A 15,288-nucleotide genomic window follows, 5' to 3' on the forward strand; every position below is an offset into this window, starting at 1 on the left:
AACAGAGGTGAATGCAAATGATCATCTGAAAAACTCATGCTGCGGTCACATTATGACGTTTTTGACGTCTTCTCGTGGGGGAAACCATCACTTTTGGTCAGGAGACACATTTTTCTCAAAACAGAGGTGAATGCAACATGATCATCTGAAAACTCATGCTGCAGTCACATTATGACGTTTTTGATGTCTGCTCGTGGGGAAACCATCACTTTTGGTCAGGAGACACATTTTTCTCAAAACGGAGGTGAATGCAACATGATCATCTGAAAACTCATGCTGCGGTCACATTATGAGGTTTTTGACGTCTTCTCGTGGGGAAACCATCACTTTTGGTCAGGAGACACATTTTTCTCAAAACAGAGGGGAATGCAACATGATCATCTGAAAAATCATGCTGCGGTCACATTATGAGGTTTTTGACGTCTGCTCGTGGGGAAACCATCACTTTTGGTCAGGAGACACATTTTTCTTAACACATTGGTGAATGCAACAATATCATCTGAAAACTAATGCTGCAGTCACATCATGACGTTTTTGACGTCTGCTCGTGGGGAAACTATCACTTTTAGTCAGGAGACACATTTTTCTCAAAACAGATGTGAATGCAACATAATCATCTGAAAACTCATGTTGCGGTCACATTATGACGTTTTTGACGTCTTCTCGTGGGGAAACCATCACTTTTGGTCAGGAGACACATTTATTTCAAAACAGAGGTGAATGCAACATGATCATCTGAAAACTAATACTGCTGTCACATTATGACGTTTTTTACGTCTGCTCGTGGGGAAACCATCACTTTTGGTCACGAGACACTTTTTTATCAAAACAGAGGTGAATGCAACATGATCATCTGAAAACTCATGTTGTGGTCACATTATGACGTTTTTGACGTCTTCTCGTGGGGAAACCATCACTTTTGGTCAGGAGACACATTTATTTCAAAACAGAGGTGAATGCAACATGATCATCTGAAAACTCATGCTGCCGTCACATTATGACGTTTTTGACGTCTTCTCGTGGGGAAACCATCACTTTTGGTCAGGAGACACATTTTTCTCAAAACAGAGGTGAATACAACATGATCATCTGAAAACTCATGCTGCAGTCACATTATGACGTTTTTGACGTCTTCTCGTGGGGAAACCATCACTTTTGGTCAGGAGACACATTTTTCTTAACACATTGGTGAATGCAACAATATCATCTGAAAACTAATGCTGCAGTCACATCATGACGTTTTTGACGTCTGCTCGTGGGGAAACTATCACTTTTAGTCAGGAGACACATTTTTCTCAAAACAGATGTGAATGCAACATGATCATCTGAAAACTCATGTTGCGGTCACATTATGACGTTTTTGACGTCTTCTCGTGGGGAAACCATCACTTTTGGTCAGGAGACACATTTATTTCAAAACAGAGGTGAATGCAACATGATCATCTGAAAACTAATGCTGCTGTCACATTATGACGTTTTTTACGTCTGCTCGTGGGGAAACCATCACTTTTGGTCACGAGACACTTTTTTATCAAAACAGAGGTGAATGCAACATGATCATCTGAAAACTCATGTTGCGGTCACATTATGACGTTTTTGACGTCTTCTCGTGGGGAAACCATCACTTTTGGTCAGGAGACACATTTTTCTCAAAACAGAGGTGAATGCAACATGATCATCTGAAAACTCATGCTGCAGTCACATTATGACGTTTTTGACGTCTTCTCGTGGGGAAACCATCACTTTTGGTCAGGAGACACATTTATTTCAAAACAGAGGTGAATGCAACATGATCATCTGAAAACTCATGCTGCGGTCACATTATGACGTTTTTGACGTCTTCTCGTGGGGAAACCATCACTTTTGGTCAGCAGACACATTTTTCTCAAAACAGATGTGAATGACACAATATCATCTGAAAACTAATGCTGCGGTCACATTATGACGTTTTTGACGTCTGCTCGTGGGGAAACCATCACTTTTGGTCAGGAGACACATTTTTCTCAAAACAGAGGTGAATACAACATGATCATCTGAAAACTCATGCTGCAGTCACATTATGACGTTTTTGACGTCTGCTCGTGAGGAAACCATCACTTTTGGTCAGGAGACACATTTTTCTTAACACATTGATGAATGCAACAATATCATCTGAAAAATAATGCTGCAGTCACATCATGACGTTTTTGACGTCTGCTCGTGGGGAAACCATCACTTTTAGTCAGGAGACACATTTTTCTCAAAACAGATGTGAATGACACATGATCATCTGAAAACGTATGCTGCAGTCACATTATGACGTTTTTGACGTCTGCTCGTGGGGAAACCATCACTTTTGGTCAGGAGACACATTTATTTCAAAACAGAGGTGAATGCAACATGATCATCTGAAAACTCATGCTGCCGTCACATTATGACGTTTTTGACGTCTTCTCGTGGGGAAACCATCACTTTTGGTCAGGAGACACATTTTTCTCAAAACAGAGGTGAATACAACATGATCATCTGAAAACTCATGCTGCAGTCACATTATGACGTTTTTGACGTCTGCTCGTGAGGAAACCATCACTTTTGGTCAGGAGACACATTTTTCTTAACACATTGATGAATGCAACAATATCATCTGAAAAATAATGCTGCAGTCACATCATGACGTTTTTGACGTCTGCTCGTGGGGAAGCTATCACTTTTAGTCAGGAGACACATTTTTCTCAAAACAGATGTGAATGACACATGATCATCTGAAAACGTATGCTGCAGTCACATTATGACGTTTTTGATGTCTGCTCGTGGGGAAACCATCACTTTTGGTCAGGAGACACATTTTTCTCAAAACAGAGGTGAATGCAACATGAGCATCTGAAAACTCATGCTGCAGTCACATTATGACGTTTTTTACGTCTGCTCGTGGGGAAACCATCACTTTTGGTCAGGAGACACATTTTTCTCAAAACAGAGGTGAATGAAACATGATCATCTGAAAACTCATGCTGCGGTCACATTATGAGGTTTTTGACGTCTTCTCGTGGGGAAACCATCACTTTTGGTCAGGAGACACATTTATTTCAAAACAGAGGTGAATGCAACATGATCATCTGAAAACTCATGCTGCGGTCACATTATGACGTTTTTGACGTCTTCTCGTGGGGAAACCATCACTTTTGGTCAGGAGACACATGTATTTCAAAACAGAGGTGAATGCAACATGATCATCTGAAAACTCATGCTGCGGTCACATTATGAGGTTTTTGACGTCTTCTCGTGGGGAAACCATCACTTTTGGTCAGGAGACACATTTTTCTCAAAACAGAGGGGAATGCAACATGATCATCTGAAAAATCATGCTGCGGTCACATTATGAGGTTTTTGACGTCTGCTCGTGGGGAAACCATCACTTTTGGTCAGGAGACACATTTTTCTTAACACATTGGTGAATGCAACAATATCATCTGAAAACTAATGCTGCAGTCACATCATGACGTTTTTGACGTCTGCTCGTGGGGAAACTATCACTTTTAGTCAGGAGACACATTTTTCTCAAAACAGATGTGAATGCAACATGATCATCTGAAAACTCATGTTGCGGTCACATTATGACGTTTTTGACGTCTTCTCGTGGGGAAACCATCACTTTTGGTCAGGAGACACATTTATTTCAAAACAGAGGTGAATGCAACATGATCATCTGAAAACTAATACTGCAGTCACATTATGACGTTTTTTACGTCTGCTCTTGGGGAAACCATCACTTTTGGTCACGAGACACTTTTTTATCAAAACAGAGGTGAATGCAACATGATCATCTGAAAACTCATGTTGCGGTCACATTATGACGTTTTTGACGTCTTCTCGTGGGGAAACCATCACTTTTGGTCAGGAGACACATTTATTTCAAAACAGAGGTGAATGCAACATGATCATCTGAAAACTAATGCTGCTGTCACATTCTGACGTTTTTGACGTCTGCTCGTGGGGAAACATCACTTTTGGTCAGGAGACACATTTTTCTCAAAACAGAGGTGAATACAACATGATCATCTGAAAACTCATGCTGCAGTCACATTATGACGTTTTTGACGTCTGCTCGTGGGGAAACCATCACTTTTGGTCAGGAGACACATTTTTCTTAACACATTGGTGAATGCAACAATATCATCTGAAAACTAATGCTGCAGTCACATCATGACGTTTTTGACGTCTGCTCGTGGGGAAACCATCACTTTTAGTCAGGAGACACATTTTTCTCAAAACAGATGTGAATGACACATGATCATCTGAAAACGTATGCTGCAGTCACATTATGACGTTTTTGACGTCTGCTCGTGGGGAAACCATCACTTTTGGTCAGGAGACACATTTTTCTCAAAACAGAGGTGAATGCAACATGATCATCTGAAAACTCATGCTGCAGTCACATTATGACGTTTTTTACGTCTGCTCGTGGGGAAACCATCACTTTTGGTCAGGAGACACTTTTTTCTCAAAACAGAGGTGAATGCAACATGATCATCTGAAAACTCATGTGGCGGTCACATTATGACTTTTTAGACGTTTTCTCGTGGAGAAAACATCACTTTTGGTCAGGAGACACATTTATTTCAAAACAGAGGTGAATGCAACATGATCATCTCAAAACTTATGCTGCTGTCACATTCTGACTTTTTTGACGTTTGCTCGTGGGGAAACCATCACTTTTGGTCAGGAGACACATTTATTTCAAAACAGAGGTGAATGCAACATGATCATCTGAAAGCTCATGCTGCGGTCACATTATGACGTTTTTGACGTCTTCTCGTGGGGAAACCATCACTTTTGGTCAGGAGACACATTTATTTCAAAACAGAGGTGAATGCAACATGATCATCTCAAAACTAATGCTGCTGTCACATTCTGACTTTTTTGACGTTTGCTCGTGGGGAAACTATCACTTTTGGTCAGGAGACACATTTTTCTCAAAACAGAGGTGAACGCAACAATATCATCTGAAAACGTATGCTGCAGTCACATTATGACGTTTTTGACGTCTGCTCGTGGGGAAACTATCACTTTTAGTCAGGAGACACATTTATTTCAAAACAGAGGTGAATGACACATGATCATCTGAAAACTCATGCTGCGGTCACATTATGACGTTATTGACGTCTGCTCGTGGGGAAACCATCACTTTTGGTCAGGAGACACTTTTTTATCAAAACAGAGGTGAATGCAACATGATCATCTGAAAACTCATGTGGCGGTCACATTATGACTTTTTAGACGTTTTCTCGTGGAGAAAACATCACTTTTGGTCAGGAGACACATTTATTTCAAAACAGAGGTGAATGCAACATGATCATCTGAAAACTCATGTGGCAGTCACATTATGACTTTTTAGGCGTTTGCTCGTGGAGAAAACATCACTTTTGGTCAGGAAACACATTTTTCTTAAAACAGAGGTGAATGCAACATGATCATCTGAAAACTAATGCTGCAGTCACACTATGACTTTTTTGACGTTTGCTCGTGGGGAAACTATCACTTTTGGTCAGGAGACACATTTTTCTCAAAACAGAGGTGAATGCAACAATATCATCTGAAAACGTATGCTGCAGTCACATTATGACGTTTTTGACGTCTGCTCGTGGGGAAACTATCACTTTTAGTCAGGAGACACATTTATTTCAAAACAGAGGTGAATGACACATGATCATCTGAAAACTCATGCTGCGGTCACATTATGACGTTTTTGTCGTTTGCTCGTGGAGGAAACATCACTTTTGGTCAGGAGACACTTTTTATCAAAACAGAGGTGAATGCAACATGATCATCTGAAAACTCATGTGGCGGTCACATTATGACTTTTTAGACGTTTTCTCGTGGAGAAAACATCACTTTTGGTCAGGAGACACATTTATTTCAAAACAGAGGTGAATGCAACATGATCATCTGAAAACTCATGTGGCAGTCACATTATGACTTTTTAGGCGTTTGCTCGTGGAGCAAACATCACTTTGGGTCAGGAGACACATTTATTTCAAAACAGAGGTGAATGCAAAATGATCATCTGAAAACTCATGCTGCGGTCACATTATGACGTTATTGACGTCTGCTCGTGGGGAAACCATCACTTTTGGTCAGGAGACACTTTTTTATCAAAACAGAGGTGAATGCAACATGATCATCTGAAAACTCATGTGGCGGTCACATTATGACTTTTTAGACGTTTTCTCGTGGAGAAAACATCACTTTTGGTCAGGAGACACATTTATTTCAAAACAGAGGTGAATGCAACATGATCATCTGAAAACTCATGTGGCAGTCACATTATAACTTTTTAGGCGTTTGCTCGTGGAGAAAACATCACTTTTGGTCAGGAAACACATTTTTCTTAAAACAGAGGTGAATGCAACATGATCATCTGAAAACTAATGCTGCAGTCACACTATGACTTTTTTGACGTTTGCTCGTGGAGCAAACATCACTTTTGGTCAGGAGACACATTTTTCTCAAAACAGCGGTGAATGCAACATGATCATCTGAAAGCTCATGCTGCGGTCACATTATGACGTTTTTGACGTCTTCTCGTGGGGAAACCATCACTTTTGGTCAGGAGACACATTTTTCTCAAAACAGATGTGAATGACACATGATCACTTGAAAACTCATGTGGCGGTCACATTATGACTTTTTAGACATTTTCTCGTGGAGAAAACATCACTTTTGGTCAGGAGACACATTTATTTCAAAACAGGTGAATGCAACATGATCATCTCAAAACTTATGCTGCTGTCACATTCTGACTTTTTTGACGTTTGCTCGTGGAGAAAACATCACTTTTGGTCAGGAGACACATTTTTCTCAAAACAGAGGTGAATGCAACATGATCATCTGAAAACTAATGCTGCAGTCACATTATGACGTTTTTGACGTCTGCTCGTGGGGAAACTATCACTTTTAGTCAGGAGACACATTTATTTCAAAACAGAGGTGAATGCAACATGATCATCTGAAAACTCATGCTGCAGTCACATCATGACGTTTTTGACGTCTTCTCGTGGGGAAACCATCACTTTTGGTCAGGAGACACATTTTTCTCAAAACAGAGGTGAATGCAACATGATCATCTGAAAACTCATGCTGCGGTCACATTATGACTTTTTAGACGTTTGCTCGTGGAGAAAACATCACTTTTGGTCACGAGACACATTTTTCTTAAAACAGAGGTGAATGCAACATGATCATCTGAAAACGTATGCTGCAGTCACATTCTGAGTCTTCAGCCGTTTGCTCGTGGAGAAAGTGTCACTTTGGGTCTCAAAACAAAGATAAATGCAATATCATCATATGAAAACATATCCTGTGCAATCACATTTTTACTTTAGTGATGTTTGCTCGTGGAGAAAACATCACTTTGGGTCAGGAAACACTTTTTTCTCAAAACAAAGTGTCATGACCACTTGGCTCCGAATGACCACAACATAAACGGGGAGACCAAGCACTTTTAACAAAAAGGGATTTATTGAAAAGTAAAGTGAACAGTCAATGGTAACGGTGAAAGCAGTAGGGTGCAACAGGGTATAATCAGAATCCCGGACGAGGGTAATCCCAACGAGGCTTTAACAACGGGACTGGCACTCTTCAGTGGACGCGTTCAGCAAGGTTTCCAATTTCGTTCGGCAGCAGCTGACCCTCGGCCCGATCAGCCCCCATCTCCGTCCTGAACACGGGTTTTTAAGCCATCACTGGTTCATCAGGTTAATGAGCCCCACCTGGAGTGGTGGCCTCCCAAACAGGTCCAGACAGCTCCATCTGCAGGCCAAGCACAACACCAGACCAGGCGCAGCCAAAGACACCATATCCCAAATATTAAACCCAGACGTGAGGCCACCTAGTGGGCCGTCACAAAAGGTAAACGCAACATGATCATATGAAAACTTGTGCTGCAATCACCTTTTGACTTTATTGACGCTTGCTCGTGGAGATAACCTCACTTTGGGTCAGGAAACACATTTTTCTCAAAACAAAGGTAAATGTAACATGATCATATGAAAACTTACGCTGCAATCACATTTTGACTCTTCTGACGTTTGCTCGTGGAGAAAGCGTCACTTTAGGTCTGGAAACAGTGAATGCAACATGATCAAAACAACAGTGAATGCAACATGATCATATGAAAAATAATGCTGCGATCTGTGGAGAAAGCGTCATTTTGAGTGAGGAAACACTTTTTTCTCAAAACAAAGGTAAATGCAAGATGATCATATTGTGGCGAGCTGGGGTTCTGGGTTGCGGAAGAACACAGATGCAGATTTCAGTCAGCTCTGCTGTTCAAATGCAGAAAGAGCCTTTTTAATTAACACTCAACAGAAAACACACGAACAAAGGGAAGTCTTCAATGACACACATAATCTCGCTTATGGTGTCCAGGTGCAAACAATAATTAAAACAGTAATTAAACACATTAACGACCAGAACTCAATAAATAGAACATTAACATTGAAAGTTACAAAGGAATAACATTTACAACAAATAAAAAACAGGGTTAACACAAACCTGAACCCACAGAACACACTACTACAAAGCATGCTGGGAATTTCCCACTCTGACCCTCCCCAATACGCTACAATATGAAAAATAATGCTGCAATCACATTTTGACTTAATTGATGTTTGCTCGTGGAAATAATATCATCAGGATACACACTTTTCTCAAAACAAAAGTAAATGCAATATGATCATATGAAAACTTGTGCTGCGATCACATTTTGAGTTTATTGATGTTTGCTCGTGCAGAAAACGTCACTTTGGTTCAGGATACAACATTTTTCTCAAAACAAAGGTAAATGCAACATGATCATATGAAAACTTACGCTGCAATCACATTTTGACTCTTCTGACGTTTGCTCGTGGAGAACGCGTCACTTTAGGTCAGGAAACACTTTTTTCTCAAAACAAAGGTAAATGCAACATGTTCATATGAAAACTTGTGCTGTGATCACATTTTGACCCATCTGAGGTTTGCTCGTGGAAAAAATGTCACTTTGGGTCAGGAAACACTTTTTTCTCAAAACAAAGGTAAATGCAATATGATCATATGAAAACATATGCTGCAATCACATTTTTACTTTAGTTATGTTTGCTCGTGGAGAAAACATCACTTTTGGTCAGGAAACACTTTTTTTCTCAAAACAAAGGTAAATGCAACATGTTCATATGAAAACTTGTGCTGCGATCACATTTTGACCCATCTGAGGTTTGCTCGTGGAAAAAGTGTCACTTTGGGTCAGGAAACACTTTTTTCTCAAAACAAAGGTAAATGCAATATCATCATATGAAAACATATGCTGCAATCACATTTTTACTTTAGTTATGTTTGCTCGTGGAGAAAACATCACTTTTGGTCAGGAAACACTTTTTTCTCAAAACAAAGGTAAATGCAACATGATCATATGAAAACTTGTGCTGCAATCACATTTTGACTTTATTGACGTTTGCTCGTGGAAATAACGTCATTTAGGGTCAGGATACACACTTTTCGCTAAACAAAAGTAAATGCAATATGATCATATGAAAACTTGTGCTGCAATCACATTTTGACTTAATTGACGTTTGCTCGTGGAGATAACGTCACCTATGATCAGGATATACTTTTTTCTCAAAAAAACAGTGAATGCAAAATGATCATATGAAAAATAATGCTGCAATCACATTTTGACCCTTCTGACGTTTGCTCGTGGAGAAAGCGTCATTTTGGGTCAGGAAACACTTTTTTCTCAAAATAAAGGTAAATGCAACATGATCATATGAAAATTTATCCTGCAATCACATTTTGACTTCATTGACGTTTGCTCGCGCAGATAACGTCACTTTGGGTCAGGAAACACCTTTTTCTCAAAACCAAGGTAAATGCAGATGTGGCAGGGTGTGCCCTGCCCTCTGCACAGGTGCCATATGGAGGTAATGCCTTAATTGGTGGGCGGGGAGAAAAGGTTTATATAAGGCACTGCCTCCAGCTGGCTTTAGTTGTTTTCCCCCTTCGACAGTACTGCGTGGTTGCAGCTTATCTGGGCAGTTCGACCAACTGAAACTGTTTCACAGAACGAGCATGCTGTCTGGCAGCGCCAAGGTAAAAGCACGGCATGCTAATGCATATTTCCTCTGGTGGTCACGACTTAAAGTGCAACAGTGCTTGAACGTGTCCTTCCTACTTGTTGCAGAAGGTCAGTGCTTCCTCCCGCCATCCTTCTGTCTAGGGCGCTTTGCCGTAAGGGCGCGTGCGCTAGTTTGCACTGGGCAGGTAAGGCGCAGCAATGCGCGTCACTGACTCCCCCACTTATGCAGTTGCTAGATAAATGGTAATGGGGCTGTTCTCGCTGCAGTTGGCTGCCGGCTGGTGTCAGTGGGTCGCGTTGCCCCAGCGGGAACCCCTCACGGAGTGGTGGCGCCACCAAATACAGTTGGCACAGACTACCTCGCTTACTGGACCCACTGCTGCTTTGCCTCAGTCCTTTAGTTCGGGACTATCTCCTGTTCGCTCTCTCTCTCTCTTGCTCTCTCCCCTCGCTTCCCTTCGCTCGGAGAAACAGCACTGAGACGTAGTGGTGCTGCCGAGGCAACCACGGAGCTATTGCCTTCATTTTAGACTCTTAACAGTTATCATCAACTGATATTTACTCTTTTTAGGTTTTGTTTCTTTTTGTTTCTTGTTTGATGTTGTGTTCTTTTTGGTCACAATTTATTTGCCTGTCTGTGTGAGGTGTGTGTGTGTGCTCGTCGCGTCTAATTGTTACCGCTGGAAATTTAATTGTTCCTTTTCTTTGTGGACAGGTGCTGCGGGCCACGGCGGGGACCCAACCCCTGGTGGAGGGCGTTTTCATCACACCTCGTGTGTGGTTTTGCTTGCAGTAGCACAGGTGTTTTTAGTTTGTTTATCTCCCCTAATTGAGTTTTACCTCCCCGTGGGGCCCCAGCACTGGTGTTGCAGCTTAAGGCAGACAACGAGCAACTTCGCCAAGAGCGTACCACTTCTCTGGGTGGTCCTAGTGGGTCTGCATCAGCTTCCTCGGGTCCGACTGGTTCCGGTGCCGGGGTCTCAGCTCCTGTTATTGAACGGTTGGTCGTCATCCCAAGAGACCGTAAGTGCCCGATGTTCAGTGGGAAGTCAGGAATTAGCATTGCGGAGTGGGCGGAGGAGGTTCAGGTGTGCGCGCGTGCTAGGTACCTTCCAGCTGCAGAGCAAGCCTTGTTCATGGTTGACCATTTAGAGCAGTGCTTCTCAATTATTTTCTATTACGCCCCCCCTAAGAAGAAGAAAACATTTTGCGCCCCCCCGCCATGACTATAATTAGTATCATTTGTCTATGAAATTGTTATAAGTACACCTCTGCATAACATTGTATCCTTATTAATATTTTGAAAACAAAAAAAGAAAGAAATATAGACCAAAGCGGGATGATTGTTGCCGCCTTTCTTTTCATCACTGTTAAGTATTTTTTCATGCCGTCTCTTGGTGGTTTGTTCACTGCACTTCCTATCTCTTGCTCTGTGGTTTGTGCGCGCGGATGTGTAATTACACTTTATTCTAGTACGGCAAAAAAAAAAAAAAACATGTTCTCCGGGGTCACACGCCCCACTATTTGAGAAGCGCTGATTTAGAGGGAGAAGCCAAGGAGGAGATAAAGTTCCGCCCACGAGAGGAACAGAGGGATCCGGGGCGTGTACTTGCCATCTTGAAGGAGCTGTATGGTTGCAGTCAGTCCTACGTCGCGGCAGCAGCTGGAAGGTGAGACTCTGCAGGAATTTTCATTGGCCCTGATGTCTCTAATGACCCGCATGGAGAGGCAGGCACCAAACGGAATTCCAAACGGCGATGTGCTTCTGAGAGACCAGTTTATTGAGCATGTGCTTGATGGTTCCCTTCGTGCTAAAGCAGCTGGTTCGTCGCCAGCCTACTATTACCTTGCTTGAACTGCATGGCGAAGCCATCAGGTGGGAGAGGGAAGGTCCCCCAGGTGGCACTAGGGGTCGTAGTGTTTCATTCAAGCTTGTGATGACATAACCTCGCCCCAAATGGACGTAGAGTCGTGCATCCAAGACATAAGACAGTTACTAAGAAGTTACCATACTAACGGTAGTGAAACACAGCAAGTCCTCATGTGCGTTAATGGCAAAAAATGGGGCACTGTTAGAGGAGATTGGGTCCCAGTGGATCCAGCCACTCAACAACCATGGCAGCCTGGCAGCCAAGAACTAAATGACTCGACAGACTGTACGAGCGCATGCGAACTGCTTTTACTAGACGAGCTGACTACAGCGCCATTACGGCCACGAGACAAAAGACTGACGAAAGTTTTGAAGACTATAGTATGAGAATAAAAGATGTGTTCCGGAAAAATAGTGGAATTACATATGCAGAAGAACCAGAAGGTCCCTACCAACAGCAGTTAAAGCAAGCTATACATGGGGGATCAAAACCAGAGATAAAATCATGGGTAGAGAGACAATTAGTTGATTTCGGAACTTGTACCCTAAGCCGCTATGAACAACATGCTATGCATGCTAAAAGACAATGCCAAAAGAGTGAGAACCAATTAACAGGCATGTTTTTCAATGCCAACCCTTTCCCAAGACGAGGCCGAGGCGGAAGGGGAGGAGAAGGCAATTCCCGTGAAAATGATCAGTGTCATTATTGTAAAAATTATGGACACGGGGAACATGATTGCAGAAAGAAACATGACCAGAGATACAATAGAGGACAGCAGCAAGGTTCTAATCCATCCCAGCAATGACTAGATCCGGAAAAAGATGTCACAAAAATTAAAACAAATCAGGGCACAAAATTTGACCAATTTGAAAAATATGACTTGGAAGATGTTTTAGACTTAGAAACCATCTTCCTGTTTGCTGAAGGCAAACCAGAAATACAACTGACCTTGTTAGGTAATTTAACATTTTTAGTAGACACAGATGCAGGTAAATCAGTAATTAGAGATCCAATAGCCCTAAAGCCAACCTCTACACAGATTTTTGTGAGATCAGCAAATGGTCTCGTAACTAAAGAAAGAATGTCAGTTCCTGTAGATGTTTTGTAAGTGGAATCACACTTAAAGCTCCTTTTGTGATCTCCACCACATGTCCCGTAAATCTATTAGGAAGAGATCTTATCTCTCAGTTTCAGTTGATGATTCGTACCACAGCCGAAGGGATGTGATCTGTAGATAGAATGATTAATCTGTGGGTAAGGGAAGGAGAGGCGTGCAGTAAATACTGGTCACTCGACATTCCTGAAAAGCAGCCCCCTCCATTCTCTGACCCAATCACTATGGTAAAGCTCTGTCATTCTTACAGCCTGAAGCCCAGCTCCACAATCAAGCTGACCTGCATGTAACCATGCACATGGAGCGCATAGGTGGATTCTGTAAATCAGACTCACACGGCACATCAAGCTATGCAGAGCAGTTTGCTAAACTTAAAGATCCACAAATTATTGTAATTATGCATCTATATGTGTGTGGTCAAACAGCTGTCTGCACGGCAGGAAGCCTTTCCGCTGAAGCAGCAGCGCTATTCAAAGTGTCAGGTTCTGTACCGCATGTTTCTATTGCTAAACCACTTAAGAAAAGATGGCAAGACTTGGGATGTGATGTAAAACACTGGAGCAGCCTGCCCTATAGGCCTAAGAGTGAGGGTGATTTTAATGATCAGTTCCAGGTGTGGCGCATTCCCCTTAAAACATGGTTGCTGACACATCCAGCAATGCACCTCACAGACCAGAGTTCATGAGAAGAAAACATCTTCCTCACGCAGGAGGAAGAGGAGACGCTGAAAGAGCTTCCCCCTGAATTGTGGTCGGAAGGACCTGCGGATGTAGGTCTTATAAAAGGAGCAGAACCTGTAAAAATAATCCCTAAATCAGATTATAGGCCATTTCAGAGACAATATCCCTTTAAGATTGACGCACAGGAGGGTATTGTTCCAATATTTAACTCACTGCTTAAAGCAGGAGTTATCAGAGAGTGTCCTGAATCTCCTGTAAATACACCCCTATTTCCAGTAAGGAAGGCACCACCATCTACCGATTGGTGGATGGTGCAAGACCTGCAAGCTGTAAATGCTGCAGTGGTCCCTAGGTCTCCCTTAGTCGCAGATCCATACTCTGCTGAATGACTTAAACCCTGAACATCAGTGGTACACAGTGATAGATGTATCCAATGCATTTTTCTCTGTACCAGTACATCCAGACAGCCACTTTTGGTTTGCATTTACATTTCAACGACAGAGGTACACCTGGACAAGGTTACCTCAGGGCTACTGTGAGTCCCACAATCTTCTCTCAGGTAATGATGTCATTATTAGCTAAGTTCAAACCTCCGTGTGGAAGTCAAATCCTCGTCTACGTGGATGACATCCTCATGGCATCAAAAACAGGGAGATTGTTGGTCAGACACGTTAGCATTGTTACACTGGCTAGCCTCACAAGGCCATAAATTAAGCAAAAGCAAACTGCAACTGGTGAAGCAGGAAGTGGTTTATCTGGGCCATGTTCTGACACACAATGGAAGAGCTATTCTTGAGTCAAGGAAAAGAGCAGTGCTTGATGCTCCGAAAACAAAGAAGCAGATGATGTCATTCTTAGGACTAGTAAATTTTTGCAGATCATGGATCTTAGATTATGCGAAAATAACTGCCCCTTTACAAGCCTTGATGTATGATAATCCCTTAGCAATGACTGATGTGTTAACATGGACCCCTGAGGCTGAAGAAGCATTTATGTACATAAAACAGGCCCTTGTAAGTGCTGGAGTGTTAAAGCTGCCAGACTATCAGAAGCCTTTTGAGCAGGTTGTTGACTGCAAGGGTGATTTTATGACTTCAGTTTTATTGCAGAAGCACGGAGATAAGAGGCAGCCAGTAGCCTACTACTCCCACAAGCTAGATCCCGTAGCTTGTGCACTCCCGCCATGCGTTAAAGCAGTTGTGGCAGCATCTGAGGCAGTGAAAGCCTCCGCAGGAGTGGTGCTATACCATGAGCTAACTTTGCTAGTGCCACATGCAGTGTCAATACTGCTGCTACAAAGTAAGATAGCGTTCCTGTCGCCCGCACGCCATCTTTCCTGCATGGCAGTGTTGCTGTCTGACGATTCGTCGCTGCACAACCTTAAACCCAGCAACACTGCTACCCACCGCAGAAGAGGGACACCAGCACAACTGCCTGGATGAGGTCTCCATTACGGTCCTGCCACGACCAGATCTTAGTGATGTCGCGTTGACTACAGGACGGATACTCTTTGTGGATGGATCATCGAAAGGA

Source organism: Takifugu rubripes, chromosome 10 (genome assembly GCF_901000725.2).
Source record: "Takifugu rubripes chromosome 10, fTakRub1.2, whole genome shotgun sequence".
In the NCBI taxonomy this organism is placed as follows: domain Eukaryota; kingdom Metazoa; phylum Chordata; class Actinopteri; order Tetraodontiformes; family Tetraodontidae; genus Takifugu; species Takifugu rubripes.